The following is an 18,311-nucleotide window of genomic DNA, read 5'->3' on the forward strand; positions in this document are numbered from 1 at the left end:
TAACAATATACCTGACTAGTAAGAATCTTAAAACCTATGGATTTATATGTCTCCAAAAGAGAATCAAGCGTGTGTACAGTGGCATAAATGCAGCAGTGATAGGATTGGTGAAGTTCGCTGAGCAAATGCAGACCCTTTGAAGTCATAATACATGGTACCCATTCCATGGGTCTCAACTCTCCAGGTTTAAGTGATTCTTCCTTCAGCTAAAACATGCATGTGGAACCCAGAGTATGATCCACCGTGTGATCGGGAAACGTGTTCAAATGTGTCTCAGTTTTCGTACCCTGGTACTCGGGTGCAACATTCCAGATGCTTTACTAACACATTCCCCATTTGGAGAGTCAGTTCCTTTAAACTCCTGTTTGGCCCAGTTTGCAATTTCTGCGGAAAATGAACAGGAATAGGGAGAACCCATGAGAGAATAGCTGGAGGTGTCTGGACGGGCAAATTTAACTCTCATTTCCCACCAGGAAGAAGAATTAACCAAAGGCTCAGCGTGTTATGCCAGAACCACACTAGGGACTGAAGCACTCCTGCGGTGTTTCGGCAGCTCACAAGAAAGCGAGTTGAAGGAAGGAGCTCAGGGGCACTGTAATTCACAAACCTGCAGAGTTATAAATGACAGCTATCGTCCAAAAATATATTGAAGTAAGGCTGCCAAGCGGACTTGAAAGCGGGGCAGAACTGCAGGAAACCGATTTCAGGAGGTAGACTAGAATTGCATGTAAAGCATAGGAAAAGAGGCAGAACTTCCACAATGATGCACTTGGCCAAAAAGGGCGTATGCGTTTTTTCCTGAATATATTCAGGAAGAAACGCATACACACTTTTTGGTCAACCAAGCAAGCTTGCAAAAGAAATCTGCACTACAATGAAGTCTCACTGCCCCCCGGTCTAAGGGGCCATCTGAAAAAAGTGTAAAATCCTGAAAGGCAGGACAGGCCATGCAGAACTGGGAGCCTTGTTATGCTGATGAGCGGGATGTAAATTGCCAACAGCCACTCTGGAGAAGTGTATGGTGTTTCCAGAAACATCTAAACAACAAAGCAACAGAGCCTAGGGCACTTCCACTTATGGTCCTATAGCTTAGGGAAATTAAAATAAAAAAAAAAAACAGCCACCCCAAAGTTTGGGACAGCTGTGTTTACAAGAACCTCATTTATGGTACAAGTTCAATATGGCAGAAAGCGAAAAATGGATAAAGAAGTTGTGGTACTTACGTACAATGCAATATCACTCAGCAATGAAATCTATGTCATCAGACCCGTAACAGCATAATGAGTGGATTCAGGTACGATGATTCTAAGTGAAATAAGTCACACAGAAAAAGAAACATCATAAGATATCACTACTACACGGAATGTAAACTTGGCTACACAGGAACTGAATTACAAAACAGAACAGGGTCTCAAATGTAGAAAACCAACTTATGCTTGCTTAAGGGGAAAGGTGAGTTGGGGTGCTGCATAAAACCAGAGATTGAAATTAGCACAGATACCGTTCCATAAGCCAAATATGTAATAGACAAGAGCTACTCCTTGCTCAACAAAGTGGACTCAACACCCCATATTAAACGCCTAAGAATATACCTGACTAGGAAGAATCTTAAAACCTATGGATTTATATGTCTCCGAAAGAGAATAAAGGGTGTGTACAGTGGCATAAACGCAGCAGTGATAGGATTGGTGAGGTTCGGTGAGCAAACGCAGACCCTTTGAAGTCATAATGCATCGTACCCATTCCATGGGTCTCAACCCTCCAGGTTTAAGGGATTCTTCCTTCAGCTAAAACATGCATGTGGAACCCAGAGTATGATCCACCATGTGATCGGGAAACATGTTCAAATGTGTCTTAGTTTTCATCATCTGGTACTCGGGTGCAACAATCCAGACGCTTTACTAACACTCTCCCCACTTGGAGAGTCAGTGCCTTTAATCTCCTGTTTGGCCCAGTTTGCAAATTCTGTGGAAGATGAACAGGAATAGGGAGAACCCATTAGAGACTAGCTGGAGGTGTCTGGACGGGCAAATTTAACTCTCATTTCCCACCAGGAAGAGGAATTAACCAAAGGCTCAGCGTGTTATGCCAGAACCACACTAGGGCCTGAAGCAATCCTGCGGTTTTGCGGTCAGCTCACAAGAAAGCGAGTTGAAGGAAGGAACACAAGGGTACTGTAATTCACAAACCTGCAGAGTTATAAAAGACAGCTATCGTCCAAAAATATACTGAAGTAAGGCTGCCAAGCAGACTTGAAAGTGGGGCAGAACTGCAGGAAACCGATTTCAGGAGTTCGACTGGAATTGCATGTAAAGCATAGGAAAAGAGGCAGAACTTGCACAATGATGCAGTTGGCCAAAAAGGGCGTATGCGTTTTTTCCTGAATATATTCAGGAAGAAACGCATACACCCTTTTTGGCCAACCAAGCAAGCTTGCAAAGGAAATCTGCACTACAATGAAGTCTCACTGCCCCCCGGTCAAAAGGGCCATCAGAGCAAAGTGTAAAATCCAGAAAGGCAGGACAGGCCATGCAGAACTGGGAGCCTTGTTATGCTGATGGGCGGGATGTAAATTGCCAACAGCCATTCTGGAGAAGTGTATGGTGTTTCCTGAAACATCTACAAAACAAAGTAACAGAGCCTAGGGCACTTCCACTTATGGTCCTATAGCTTAGGGAAATTAAAATCAAAAAGACACAGCCACCCCAAAGTTTGGGACGGCTCTGTTTACAAGAACCTCGTTTACTGTTCAAGTTCAATATCACAGAAAGCGAAAAATGGATAAAGAAGTTGTGGTACTTACGTACAATGCAATATCACTCAGCAATGAAATCTATGTCATCAGGCCCGTAACAGCATAATGAGTGGATTCAGGTACGATGATTCTAAGTGAAATAAGTCACACAGAAAAAGAAACATCATAATATATCTCTAATACACGGAATGTAAACTTGGCTACACAAGAACTGAATTACAAAACAGAACAGGGTCTCAAATGTAGAAAACCAACTTATGCTTGCGTAAGGGGAAAGGTGAGTTGGGGTGCTGCATAAAACCAGAGATTGAAATTAGCACAGATACCATTCCATAAGCCAAATATGTAATAGACAAGAGCTACTCCTTGCTCAACGAAGTGGACTCAACACCCCATATTAAACGCCTAAGAATATACCTGACTAGGAAGAATCTTAAAACCTATGGATTTATATGTCTCTGAAAGAGAATCAAGCGTGTGTACAGTGGCATAAACGCAGCAGTGATAGGATTGGTGAGGTTCGGTGAGCAAATGCAGACCCTTTGAAGTCATAATGCATGGTACCCATTCCTTGGGTCTCAACCCTCCAGGTTTAAGGGATTCTTCCTTCAGCTAAAACATGCATGTGGAACCCAGAGTATGATCCACCGTGTGATCGGGAAACGTGTTCAAATGTGTCTCAGTTTTTGTCCCCTGGTACTCGGGTGCAACATTCCAGACGCTTTACTAACACTCTCCCCACTTGGAGAGTCAGTGCCTTTAAACTCCGGTTTGGCCCAGTTTGCAATTTCTGCGGAAAATGAACAGCAATAGGGAGAACCAATGAGAGACTAGCTGGAGGTGTCTGGACGGGCAAATTTAACTCTCATTTCCCACCTGGAAGAGGAATTAACCAAAGGCTCATCATGCCGCGCTGGAACCGCACTAGGGCCTGAAGCAATCCTGCGGTGTTGCGGCCAGCTCACAAGAAAGCGAGTTGAAGAAAGGAGCTCAGGGGCCCTATCATTCACAAACCTGCAGAGATATAAATGACAGCTATCGTCCAAAAATATATTGAAGTAAGGCTGCCAAGAGGACCTGAAAGCGGGGCAGAATTGCAGGAATCCGATTTCAGGAGGTAGACTGGAATTGCATGTAAAGCATAGGAAAAGAGGCAGAACGTCCACAATGATGCACTTGGCCAAAAAGGGCTTATGCGTTTTTTCCTGAATATATTCAGGAAAAAACACATACGCTCTTTTTGGCCAACCAAGCAAGCTTGCAAAGGAAATCTGCACTACAATGAAGTCTCACTGCCCCCCGGTCAAAAGGGCCATCTAAAAAAAGTGTAAAATCCACAAAGGCAGGACAGGCCATGGAGAACTGGGAGCCTTGTTATGCTGATGGGCGGGATGTAAATTGCCAACAGCCACTCTGGAGAAGTGTATGGTGTTTCCTGAAACACCCAAAAAACAAAGCAACAGAGCCTAGGGCACTTCCACTTATGGTCCTATAGCTTAGGGAATTAAAATAAAAAAGACACAGCCACCCCAAAGTTTGGAACGGCTCTGTTTACAAGAACCTCGTTTACAGTACAAGTTCAATATCACAGAAAGCGAAAAATGGATAAAGATGTTGTGGTACTTACGTACAATGCAATATCACTCAGCAATGAAATCTATGTCATCAGGCCCATAGCAGCATAATGAGTGGATTCAGGTACGATGATTCTAAGTGAAATAAGTCACACAGAAAAAGAAACATCATAAGATATCACTAATACACGGAATGTAAACTTGGCTACACAGGATCTGAATTACAAAACAGAACAGTGTCTCAAATGTAGAACACCAACTTATGCTTGCTTAAGGGGAAAGGTGAGTTGGGGTGCTGCATAAAACCAGAGATTGAAATTAGCACAGATACCGTTCCATAAGCCAAATATGTAATAGACAAGAGCTACTCCTTACTCAACGAAGTGGACTCAACACCCCGTATTAAACGCCTAAGAATATACCTGACTAGTAAGAATCTTAAAACCTATGGATTTATATGTCTCCGAAAGAGAATCAAGCGTGTGTACAGTGGCATAAACGCAGCAGTGATAGGATTGGTGAGGTTCGGTGAGCAAATGCAGACCCTTTGAAGTCATATTTCATGGTACCCATTCCATGGGTCTCAAATCTCCAGGTTTAAGGGATTCTTCCTTCAGCTAAAACATGCATGTGGAACCCAGAGTATGATCCACCGTGTGATCGGGAAACGTGTTCAAATGTGTCTTAGTTTTTGTTCCCTGGTACTCGGGTGCAAAATTCCAGACGCTTTACTAACACTCTCCCCACTTGGAGAGTCAGTGCCTTTAAACTCCTGTTTGGCCCAGTTTGCAATATCTGCGGAAAATGAACAGCAATAGGGAGAACCCATGAAAGACTAGCTGGAGGTGTCTGGACGGGCAAATTTAACTCTCATTTCCCACCAGGAAGAGGAATTAACCAAAGGCTCAACGTGCCATGCCGGAACCACACTAGGGCCTGAAGCAATCCTGCGGTGTTGCGGCCAGCTCAAAAGAAAGCGAGTTGAAGAAAGGAGCTCAGGGACACTGTCATTCACAAACCTGCAGAGTTATAAATGACAGCTATCGTCCAAAATTATATTGAAGTAAGGCTGCCAAGAGGACTTGAAAGTGGGGCAGAATTGCAGGAAACCAATTTCAGGAGGTAGACTGGAATTGCATGTAAAGCATAGGAAAAGAGGCAGAACGTCCACAATGATTCACTTGGCCAAAAAGGGCTTATGCGTTTTTTCCTGCATATATTCAGGAAAAAACGCATATGCACTTTTTGGCCAACCAAGCAAGCTTGCAAAGGAAATCTGCACTACAATGAAGTCTCACTGCCCCCCGGTCAAAAGGGCCATCTGAAAAAAGTGTAAAATCCACAAAGGCAGGACAGGCCATGGAGAACTGGGAGCCTTGTTATGCTGATGGGCGGGATGTAAATTGCCAACAGCCACTCTGGAGAAGTGTATGGTGTTTCCTGAAACATCCAAAAAACAAAGCAACAGAGCCTAGGCCACTTCCACTTATGGTCCTATAGCTTAGGGAAATTAAAATCAAAAAGCCACAGCTACCCCAGAGTTTGGGACAGCTCTGTTTACAAGAACCTCATTTATGGTACAAGTTCAATATCACAGAAAGCGAAAAATGGATAAAGAAGTTGTGGTACTTACGTAAAATGCAATATCACTCAGCAATGAAATCTATGTCATCAGGCCCGTAGCAGCATAATGAGTGGATTCAGGTACGATGATTCTAAGTGAAATAAGTCACACAGAAAAAGAAACATCATAAGATATCACTCATACACGGAATGTAAACTTGGCTACACAGGAACTGAATTACAAAACAGAACAGGGTATCAAATGTAGAACACCAACTTATGCTTTCTTAAGGGGAAAGGTGAGTTGGGGTGCTGCATAAAACCAGAGATTGAAATGAGCACAGATACCGTTCCATAAGCCAAATATGTAATAGACAAGAGCTACTCCTTGCTCAACGAAGTGGACTCAACACCCCATATTAAACGCCTAAGAATATACCTGACTAGTAAGAATCTTAACACCTATGGATTTATATGTCTCCGAAAGAGAATCAAGTGTGTGTACAGTGGCATAAACGCAGCAGTGATAGGATTGGTGAGGTTCGGTGAGCAAATGCAGACCCTTTGAAGTCATATTGCATGGTACCCATTCCATGCGTGTCATCTCTCCAGGTTTAAGTATTCTTCCTTCAGCTAAAACATGCATGTGGATCCCAGAGTATGATCCACCGTGTGATCGGGAAACGTGTTCAAATGTGTCTCAGTTTTCGACCCCTGGTATTTCAGTGCAACATTCCAGAAGCTTTACTAACACTCTCCCCACTTGGAGAGTCAATGCCTTTAACCTCCTGTTTGTCCCAGTTTGCAATTTCTGCGTAAGATGAACAGGAATAGGGAGAACCAATGAGAGACTAGCTGGAGGTGTCTGGACGGGAAAATTTAACTCTCATTTCCCACCAGGAAGAGGAATTAACCAATGGCTCAGCGTGCCATGCCAGAACCACACTAGGGCCTGAAGCAATTCTTCGGTGTTGCGGCCAGCTCATAAGAAAGAGAGTTGAAGAAAGGAGCTCAGGGGCACTGTAATTCACAAACATGCAGAGTTATAAATGACAGCTATCGTCCAAAAATATATTGAACTAAGGCTGCCAAGAGGACTTGAAAGTGGGGCAGAATTGCAGGAAACCGATTTCAGGAGGTAGACAGGAATTGCACGTGAAGCATAGGAAAAGAGGCAGAAGGTCCACAATGATGCACTTGGTCAAAAAGGGCGTATGCGTTTTTTCCTGAATATATTCAGGAAAAAACGCATACGCCCTTTTTGGCCAACCAAGCAAGCTTGCAAAGGAAATCTGCACTACAATGAAGTCTCACTGCCCCCCTGTCAAAAGGGCCATCTGATAAAAGTCTAAAATCCAGAAAGGCAGGACAGGCTATGGAGAACTGGGAGCCTTGTTATGCTGATGGGCGGGATGTAAATTGCCAACAGCCACTCTGGAGAAGTGTATGGTGTTTCCTGAAACATCTAAAAAACAAAGCAACCGAGCCTAGGGCACTTCCACTTATGGTCTTATAGCTTAGGGAAATTAAAATCAAAAAGACACAGCCACCCCAAAGTTTGCGATGGCTCTGTTTACAAGAACCTCGTTTACGGTACAAGTTCAATATCGCAGAAAGGGAAAAATGGATAAAGAAGTTGTGGTACTTACGTAAAATTCAATATCACTCAGCAATGAAATCTGTGTCATCAGGCCCGTAGCAGCATAATGAGTGGACTCAGGTACGATGATTCTAAGTGAAATAAGTCACACAGAAAAAGAAACATCATAAGATATCACTACTACACGGAATGTAAACTTGGCTACACAGGAACTGAATTACAAAACAGAACAGGGTCTCAAATGTAGAAAACCAACTTATGCTTGCTTAAGGGGAAAGGTGAGTTGGGGTGCTGCATAAAACCAGAGATTGAAATTAGCACAGATACCGTTCCATAAGCCAAATATGTAATAGACAAGAGCTACTCCTTGCTCAACGAAGTGGACACAACACACCATATTAAACGCCTAAGAATATACCTGACTAGTAAGAATCTTAAAACCTATGGATTTCTATGTCTCCGAAAGAGAATCAAACGTGTGTACAGCGGCATAAACGCAGCAGTGATAGGATTGGTGAGGTTCGGTGAGCAAATGCAGACCCTTTGAAGTCATATTGCATGGTACCCATTCCATGGGTCTCAACTCTCCAGGTTTAAGGGATTCTTCCTTCAGCTAAAACATGCATGTGGAACCCAGAGTATGATCCACCGTGTGATCGGGAAACGTGTTCAAATGTGTCTCAGTTTTTGTCCCCTGGTACTCGGGTGCAACATTCCAGATGCTTTACTAACACATTCCCCATTTGGAGAGTCAGTTCCTTTAAACTCCTGTTTGGCCCAGTTTGCAATTTCTGCGGAAAATGAACAGGAATAGGGAGAACCAATGAGAGAATAGCTGGAGGTGTCTGGACGGGAAAATTTAACTCTCATTTCCCACCAGGAAGAGGAATTAACCAAAGGCTCAGCGTGTTATGCCAGAACCACACTAGGGCCTGAAGCAATCCTGCGGTTTTGCGGCCAGCTCACAAGAAAGCGAGTTGAAGAAAGGAGCTCAGGGGCACTGTAATTCACAAACCTGCAGAGTTATAAATGACAGCTATCGTCCAAAAATATATTGAAGTAAGGCTGCCAAGAGGACTTGAAAGCGGGACAGAATTGCAGGAAACCGATTTCAGAAGGTAGACTGGAATTGCATGTAAAGCATAGGAAAAGAAGCAGAACGTCCACAATGATGCACTTGGCCAAAAAGGTCGTATGCGTTTTTTCCTGAATATATTCAGGAAAAAACGGATATGCCCTTTTTGGACAACCAAGCAAGCTTGCAAAGGAAATCTGCACTAAAATGAAGTCTCACTGCCCCCCCAGTCAAAAGGGCCATCTGAAAAATGTGTAAAATCCAGAAAAGCAGGACAGGCCATGGAGAACTGGGAACCTTGTTATGCTGATGGGTGGGATGTAAATTGCCAACAGCCACTGTGGAGAAGTGTATGGTGTTTCCTGAAACATCTACAAAACAAAGCAACAGAGCCTAGGGCACTGCCACTTATGGTCCTATAGCTTAGGGAAATTAAAATCAAAAAGACACAGCCACCCCAAAGTTTGCGACGGTTCCGTTTACAAGAACCTCGTTTACGGTACAAGTTCAATATCACAGAAAGCGAAAAATGGATAAAGAAGTTGTGGTACTTACGTACAATGCAATATCACTGAGCAATGAAATCTATGTCATCAGGCCCATAGCAGCATAATGAGTGGATTCAGGTATGATGATTCTAAGTGAAATAAGTCACACAGAAAAAGAAACATCATAAGATATCACTACTACACGGAATGTAAACTTGGCTACACAGGAACTGAATTACAAAACAGAACAGGGTCTCAAATGCAGAAAACCAACTTATGCTTGCTTAAGTGGAAAGGTGAGTTGGGGTGCTGCATAAAACCAGAGATTGAAATGAGCACAGATACCGTTCCATAAGCCAAATATGTAATAGACAAGAGCTACTCCTTGCTCAACGAAGTGGACTCAACACCCCATATTAAACGCATAACAATATACCTGACTAGTAAGAATCTTAAAACCTATGGATTTATATGTCTCCAAAAGAGAATCAAGCGTGTGTACAGCAGCATAAATGCAGCAGTGATAGGATTGGTGAAGTTCGCTGAGCAAATGCAGACCCTTTGAAGTCATAATACATGGTACCCATTCCATGGGTCTCAACTCTCCAGGTTTAAGGGATTCTTCCTTCAGCTAAAACATGCATGTGGAACCCAGAGTATGATCCACCGTGTGATCGGGAAACGTGTTCAAATGTGTCTCAGTTTTCGTACCCTGGTACTCGGGTGCAACATTCCAGATGCTTTACTAACACATTCCCCATTTGGAGAGTCAGTTCCTTTAAACTCCTGTTTGGCCCAGTTTGCAATTTCTGCGGAAAATGAACAGGAATAGGGAGAACCCATGAGAGACTAGCTGGAGGTGTCTTGACGGGAAAATTTAACTCTCATTTTCCACCAGGAAGAGTAATTAACCAAAGGCTCAGCGTGCCATGCCAGAACCACAGTAGGGCCAGAATAATCCTGCGGTGTTGCGGCCAGCTCACAAGAAAGCGAGTTGAAGAAAGGAGCTCAGTGGCACTGTAATTCAGAAACATGCAGAGTTATAAATGACAGCTATCGTCCAAAAATATATTGAAGTAAGGCTGCCAAGAGGACTTGAAAGTGGGGCGTAATTGCAGGAAACTGATTTCAGGAGGTAGACTGGAATTGCATGTAAAGCATAGGAAAAGAGGCAGAACGTCCACAATGATGCACTTGGCCAAAAAGGGTGTATTCGTTTTTTCCTAAATATATTCAGGAAAAAACGCATACGCACTTTTTGGTCAACCAAGGAAGATTGCAAAGGAAATCTGCACTACAATGAAGTCTCACTGTCCCCCGGTCAAAAGGGCCATCTGAGAAAAGTCTAAAATCCAGAAAGGCAGGACAGGCCATGGAGAACTGGGAGCCTTGTTATGCTGATGGGCGGGATGTAAATTGCCAACAGCCACTCTGGAGAAGTGTATGGTGTTTCCTGAAACACCCAAAAAACAAAGCAACAGAGCCTAGGGCACTTCCACTTATGGTCCTATAGCTTAGGGAAATTAAAATCAAAAAGACACAGCCACCCCAAAGTTTGGGACGGCTCTGTTTACAAGAACCTCCTTTACGGTACAAGTTTAATATCGCAGAAAGCGAAAAATGGATAACGAAGTTGTGGTACTTACGTACAATGCAATATCACTCAGCAATGAAATCTGTGTCATCAGACCCGTAGCAGCATAATGAGTGGATTCAGGTATGATGATTCTAAGTGAAATAAGTCACACAGAAAAAGGAACATCATAAGATATCACTAATACACGGAATGTAAACTTGGCTACACAGGATCTGAATTACAAAACAGAACAGTGTCTCAAATGTAGAACACCAACTTATGCTTGCTTAAGGGGAAAGGTGAGTTGGGGTGCTGCATAAAACCAGAGATTGAAATTAGCACAGATACCGTTCCATAAGCCAAATATGTAATAGACAAGAGCTACTCCTTGCTCAACGAAGTGGACTCAACACCCCGTATTAAACGCCTAAGAATATACCTGACTAGTAAGAATCTTAAAACCTATGGATTTATATGTCTCCGAAAGAGAATCAAGCGTGTGTACAGTGGCATAAACGCAGCAGTGATAGGATTGGTGAGGTTCGGTGAGCAAATGCAGACCCTTTGAAGTCATATTGCATGGTACCCATTCCATGGGTCTCAAATCTCCAGGTTTAAGGGATTCTTCCTTCAGCTAAAACATGCATGTGGAACCCAGAGTATGATCCACCGTGTGATCGGGAAACGTGTTCAAATGTGTCTTAGTTTTTGTTCCCTGGTACTCGGGTGCAAAATTCCAGAGGCTTTACTAACACTCTCCCCACTTGGAGAGTCAGTGCCTTTAAACTCCTGTTTGGCCCAGTTTGCAATATCTGCGGAAAATGAACAGCAATAGGGAGAACCCATGAAAGACTAGCTGGAGGTGTCTGGACGGGCAAATTTAACTCTCATTTCCCACCAGGAAGAGGAATTAACCAAAGGCTCAACGTGCCATGCCGGAACCACACTAGGGCCTGAAGCAATCCTGCGGTGTTGCGGCCAGCTCAAAAGAAAGCGAGTTGAAGAAAGGAGCTCAGGGACACTGTCATTCACAAACCTGCAGAGTTATAAATGACAGCTATCGTCCAAAATTATATTGAAGTAAGGCTGCCAAGAGGACTTGAAAGTGGGGCAGAATTGCAGGAAACCAATTTCAGGAGGTAGACTGGAATTGCATATAAAGCATAGGAAAAGAGGCAGAACGTCCACAATGATTCACTTGGCCAAAAAGGGCTTATGCGTTTTTTCCTGCATATATTCAGGAAAAAACGCATATGCACTTTTTGGCCAACCAAGCAAGCTTGCAAAGGAAATCTGCACTACAATGAAGTCTCACTGCCCCCTGGTCAAAAGGGCCATCTGAAAAAAGTGTAAAATCCACAAAGGCAGGACAGGCCATGGAGAACTGGGAGCCTTGTTATGCTGATGGGCGGGATGTAAATTGCCAACAGCCACTCTGGAGAAGTGTATGGTGTTTCCTGAAACATCCAAAAAACAAAGCAACAGAGCCTAGGCCACTTCCACTTATGGTCCTATAGCTTAGGGAAATTAAAATCAAAAAGCCACAGCTACCCCAGAGTTTGGGACAGCTCTGTTTACAAGAACCTCGTTTACGGTACAACTTCAATATCACAGAAAGCGAAAAATGGATAAAGAAGTTGTGGTACTTACGTAAAATGCAATATCACTCAGCAATGAAATCTATGTCATCAGGCCCATAGCAGCATAATGAGTGGATTCAGGTACGATGATTCTAAGTGAAATAAGTCACACAGAAAAAGAAACATCATAAGATATGACTAATACACGGAATGTACACTTGGCTACACAGGAACTGAATTACAAAACAGAACAGGGTCTCAAATGTAGAACACCAACTTATGCTTTCTTAAGGGGAAAGGTGAGTTGGGGTGCTGCATAAAACCAGAGATTGAAATGAGCACAGATACCGTTCCATAAGCCAAATATGTAATAGACAAGAGCTACTCCTTGCTCAACGAAGTGGACTCAACACCCCATATTAAACGCCTAAGAATATACCTGACTAGTAAGAATCTTAACACCTATGGATTTATATGTCTCCGAAAGAGAATCAAGTGTGTGTACAGTGGCATAAACGCAGCAGTGATAGGATTGGTGAGGTTCGGTGAGCAAATGCAGACCCTTTGAAGTCATATTGCATGGTACCCATTCCATGCATGTCATCTCTCCAGGTTTAAGTATTCTTCCTTCAGCTAAAACATGCATGTGGATCCCAGAGTATGATCCACCGTGTGATCGGGAAACGTGTTCAAATGTGTCTCAGTTTTCGACCCCTGGTATTTCAGTGCAACATTCCAGAAGCTTTACTAACACTCTCCCCACTTGGAGAGTCAATGCCTTTAACCTCCTGTTTGTCCCAGTTTGCAATTTCTGCGTAAGATGAACAGGAATAGGGAGAACCAATGAGAGACTAGCTGGAGGTGTCTGGACGGGAAAATTTAACTCTCATTTCCCACCAGGAAGAGGAATTAACCAATGGCTCAGCGTGCCATGCCAGAACCACACTAGGGCCTGAAGCAATCCTTCGGTGTTGCGGCCAGCTCATAAGAAAGAGAGTTGAAGAAAGGAGCTCAGGGGCACTGTAATTCACAAACATGCAGAGTTATAAATGACAGCTATCGTCCAAAAATATATTGAACTAAGGCTGCCAAGAGGACTTGAAAGTGGGGCAGAATTGCAGGAAACCGATTTCAGGAGGTAGACAGGAATTGCACGTAAAGCATAGGAAAAGAGGCAGAACGTCCACAATGATGCACTTGGCCAAAAAGGGCGTATGCGTTTTTTCCTGAATATATTCAGGAAAAAACGCATACGCCCTTTTTGGCCAACCAAGCAAGCTTGCAAAGGAAATCTGCACTACAATGAAGTCTCACTGCCCCCCTGTCAAAAGGGCCATCTGATAAAAGTCTAAAATCCAGAAAGGCAGGACAGGCTATGGAGAACTGGGAGCCTTGTTATGCTGATGGGCGGGATGTAAATTGCCAACAGCCACTCTGGAGAAGTGTATGGTGTTTCCTGAAACATCCAAAAAACAAAGCAACAGAGCCTAGGGCACTTCCACTTATGGTCTTATAGCTTAGGGAAATTAAAATCAAAAAGACACAGCCACCCCAAAGTTTGCGATGGCTCTGTTTACAAGAACCTCGTTTACGGTACAAGTTCAATATCGCAGAAAGGGAAAAATGGATAAAGAAGTTGTGGTACTTACGTAAAATTCAATATCACTCAGCAATGAAATCTGTGTCATCAGACCCGTAGCAGCATAATGAGTGGACTCAGGTACGATGATTCTAAGTGAAATAAGTCACACAGAAAAAGAAACATCATAAGATATCACTACTACACGGAATGTAAACTTGGCTACACAGGAACTGAATTACAAAACAGAACAGGGTCTCAAATGTAGAAAACCAACTTACACTTCCTTAAGGGGAAAGGTGAGTTGGGGTGCTGCATAAAACCAGAGATTGAAATTAGCACAGATACCGTTCCATGAGCCAAATATGTAATAGACAAGAGCTACTCCTTGCTCAACGAAGTGGACACAACACACCATATTAAACGCCTAAGAATATACCTGACTAGTAAGAATCTTAAAACCTATGGATTTCTATGTCTCCGAAAGAGAATCAAACGTGTGTACAGCGGCATAAACGCAGCAGTGATAGGATTGGTGAGGTTCGGTGAGCAAATGCAGACCCTTTGAAGTCATATTGCATGGTACCCATTCCATGGGTCTCAACTCTCCAGGTTTAAGGGATTCTTCCTTCAGCTAAAACATGCATGTGGAACCCAGAGTATGATCCACCGTGTGATCGGGAAACGTGTTCAAATGTGTCTCAGTTTTTGTCCCCTGGTACTCGGGTGCAACATTCCAGATGCTTTACTAACACATTCCCCATTTGGAGAGTCAGTTCCTTTAAACTCCTGTTTGGCCCAGTTTGCAATTTCTGCGGAAAATGAACAGGAATAGGGAGAACCAATGAGAGAATAGCTGGAGGTGTCTGGACGGGAAAATTTAACTCTCATTTCCCACCAGGAAGAGGAATTAACCAAAGGCTCAGCGTGTTATGCCAGAACCACACTAGGGCCTGAAGCAATCCTGCGGTTTTGCGGCCAGCTCACAAGAAAGCGAGTTGAAGAAAGGAGCTCAGGGGCACTGTAATTCACAAACCTGCAGAGTTATAAATGACAGCTATCGTCCAAAAATATATTGAAGTAAGGCTGCCAAGAGGACTTGAAAGCGGGACAGAATTGCAGGAAACCGATTTCAGAAGGTAGACTGGAATTGCATGTAAAGCATAGGAAAAGAAGCAGAACGTCCACAATGATGCACTTGGCCAAAAAGGGCGTATGCGTTTTTTCCTGAATATATTCAGGAAAAAACGGATATGCCCTTTTTGGACAACCAAGCAAGCTTGCAAAGGAAATCTGCACTAAAATGAAGTCTCACTGCCCCCCCAGTCAAAAGGGCCATCTGAAAAATGTGTAAAATCCAGAAAAGCAGGACAGGCCATGGAGAACTGGGAACCTTGTTATGCTGATGGGTGGGATGTAAATTGCCAACAGCCACTGTGGAGAAGTGTATGGTGTTTCCTGAAACATCTACAAAACAAAGCAACAGAGCCTAGGGCACTGCCACTTATGGTCCTATAGCTTAGGGAAATTAAAATCAAAAAGACACAGCCACCCCAAAGTTTGCGACGGTTCCGTTTACAAGAACCTCGTTTACGGTACAAGTTCAATATCACAGAAAGCGAAAAATGGATAAAGAAGTTGTGGTACTTACGTACAATGCAATATCACTGAGCAATGAAATCTATGTCATCAGGCCCATAGCAGCATAATGAGTGGATTCAGGTATGATGATTCTAAGTGAAATAAGTCACACAGAAAAAGAAACATCATAAGATATCACTACTACACGGAATGTAAACTTGGCTACAGAGGAACTGAATTACAAAACAGAACAGGGTCTCAAATGCAGAAAACCAACTTATGCTTGCTTAAGTGGAAAGGTGAGTTGGGGTGCTGCATAAAACCAGAGATTGAAATGAGCACAGATACCGTTCCATAAGCCAAATATGTAATAGACAAGAGCTACTCCTTGCTCAACGAAGTGGACTCAACACCCCATATTAAACGCATAACAATATACCTGACTAGTAAGAATCTTAAAACCTATGGATTTATATGTCTCCAAAAGAGAATCAAGCGTGTGTACAGCAGCATAAATGCAGCAGTGATAGGATTGGTGAAGTTCGCTGAGCAAATGCAGACCCTTTGAAGTCATAATACATGGTACCCATTCCATGGGTCTCAACTCTCCAGGTTTAAGGGATTCTTCCTTCAGCTAAAACATGCATGTGGAACCCAGAGTATGATCCACCGTGTGATCGGGAAACGTGTTCAAATGTGTCTCAGTTTTCGTACCCTGGTACTCGGGTGCAACATTCCAGATGCTTTACTAACACATTCCCCATTTGGAGAGTCAGTTCCTTTAAACTCCTGTTTGGCCCAGTTTGCAATTTCTGCGGAAAATGAACAGGAATAGGGAGAACCCATGAGAGACTAGCTGGAGGTGTCTTGACGGGAAAATTTAACTCTCATTTTCCACCAGGAAGAGTAATTAACCAAAGGCTCAGCGTGCCATGCCAGAACCACAGTAGGGCCAGAATAATCCTGCGGTGTTGCGGCCAGCTCACAAGAAAGCGAGTTGAAGAAAGGAGCTCAGTGGCACTGTAATTCAGAAACATGCAGAGTTATAAATGACAGCTATCGTCCAAAAATATATTGAAGTAAGGCTGCCAAGAGGACTTGAAAGTGGGGCGTAATTGCAGGAAACTGATTTCAGGAGGTAGACTGGAATTGCATGTAAAGCATAGGAAAAGAGGCAGAACGTCCACAATGATGCACTTGGCCAAAAAGGGTGTATTCGTTTTTTCCTAAATATATTCAGGAAAAAACGCATACGCACTTTTTGGTCAACCAAGGAAGATTGCAAAGGAAATCTGCACTACAATGAAGTCTCACTGCCCCCCAGTCAAAAGGGCCATCTGAAAAAAGTGTAAAATCCACAAAGGCAGGACAGGCCATGGAGAACTGGGAGCCTTGTTATGCTGATGGGCGGGATGTAAATTGCCAACAGCCACTCTGGAGAAGTGTATGGTGTTTCCTGAAACATCCAAAAAACAAAGCAACAGAGCCTAGGCCACTTCCACTTATGGTCCTATAGCTTAGGGAAATTAAAATCAAAAAGCCACAGCTACCCCAGAGTTTGGGACAGCTCTGTTTACAAGAACCTCGTTTACGGTACAACTTCAATATCACAGAAAGCGAAAAATGGATAAAGAAGTTGTGGTACTTACGTAAAATGCAATATCACTCAGCAATGAAATCTATGTCATCAGGCCCATAGCAGCATAATGAGTGGATTCAGGTACGATGATTCTAAGTGAAATAAGTCACACAGAAAAAGAAACATCATAAGATATGACTAATACACGGAATGTACACTTGGCTACACAGGAACTGAATTACAAAACAGAACAGGGTCTCAAATGTAGAACACCAACTTATGCTTTCTTAAGGGGAAAGGTGAGTTGGGGTGCTGCATAAAACCAGAGATTGAAATGAGCACAGATACCGTTCCATAAGCCAAATATGTAATAGACAAGAGCTACTCCTTGCTCAACGAAGTGGACTCAACACCCCATATTAAACGCCTAAGAATATACCTGACTAGTAAGAATCTTAACACCTATGGATTTATATGTCTCCGAAAGAGAATCAAGTGTGTGTACAGTGGCATAAACGCAGCAGTGATAGGATTGGTGAGGTTCGGTGAGCAAATGCAGACCCTTTGAAGTCATATTGCATGGTACCCATTCCATGCGTGTCATCTCTCCAGGTTTAAGTATTCTTCCTTCAGCTAAAACATGCATGTGGATCCCAGAGGATGATCCACCGTGTGATCGGGAAACGCGTTCAAATGTGTCTCAGTTTTCGACCCCTGGTATTTCAATGCAACATTCCAGAAGCTTTACTAACACTCTCCCCACTTGGAGAGTCAATGCCTTTAACCTCCTGTTTGTCCCAGTTTGCAATTTCTGCGTAAGATGAACAGGAATAGGGAGAACCAATGAGAGACTAGCTGGAGGTGTCTGGACGGGCAAATTTAACTCTTATTTCCCACCAGGAAGAGGAATTAACCAATGGCTCAGCGTGCCATGCCAGAACCACACTAGGGCCTGAAGCAATTCTTCGGTGTTGCGGCCAGCTCATAAGAAAGAGAGTTGAAGAAAGGAGCTCAGGGGCACTGTAATTCACAAACATGCAGAGTTATAAATGACAGCTATCGTCCAAAAATATATTGAACTAAGGCTGCCAAGAGGACTTGAAAGTGGGGCAGAATTGCAGGAAACCGATTTCAGGAGGTAGACAGGAATTGCACGTAAAGCATAGGAAAAGAGGCAGAACGTCCACAATGATGCACTTGGCCAAAAAGGGCGTATGCGTTTTTTCCTGAATATATTCAGGAAAAAACGCATACGCACTTTTTGGCCAACCAAGCAAGCTTGCAAAGGAAATCTGCACTACAATGAAGTCTCACAGCCCCCCTGTCAAAAGGGCCATCTGATAAAAGTCTAAAATCCAGAA

At 43.3% G+C, this 18,311-nt stretch overlaps 1 long non-coding RNA gene across 1 annotated transcript in view; it reads right to left on the bottom strand.

Moving 5' to 3' along the window:
• Window positions 1-18,311, bottom strand: part of LOC125963537 (uncharacterized) — a 1,051,466-nt gene that overhangs the window by 290,877 nt on the left and 742,278 nt on the right. The window lies entirely within an intron of this gene.

This window comes from Orcinus orca, chromosome 2, assembly GCF_937001465.1.
Source record: "Orcinus orca chromosome 2, mOrcOrc1.1, whole genome shotgun sequence".
NCBI lineage: Eukaryota > Metazoa > Chordata > Mammalia > Artiodactyla > Delphinidae > Orcinus > Orcinus orca.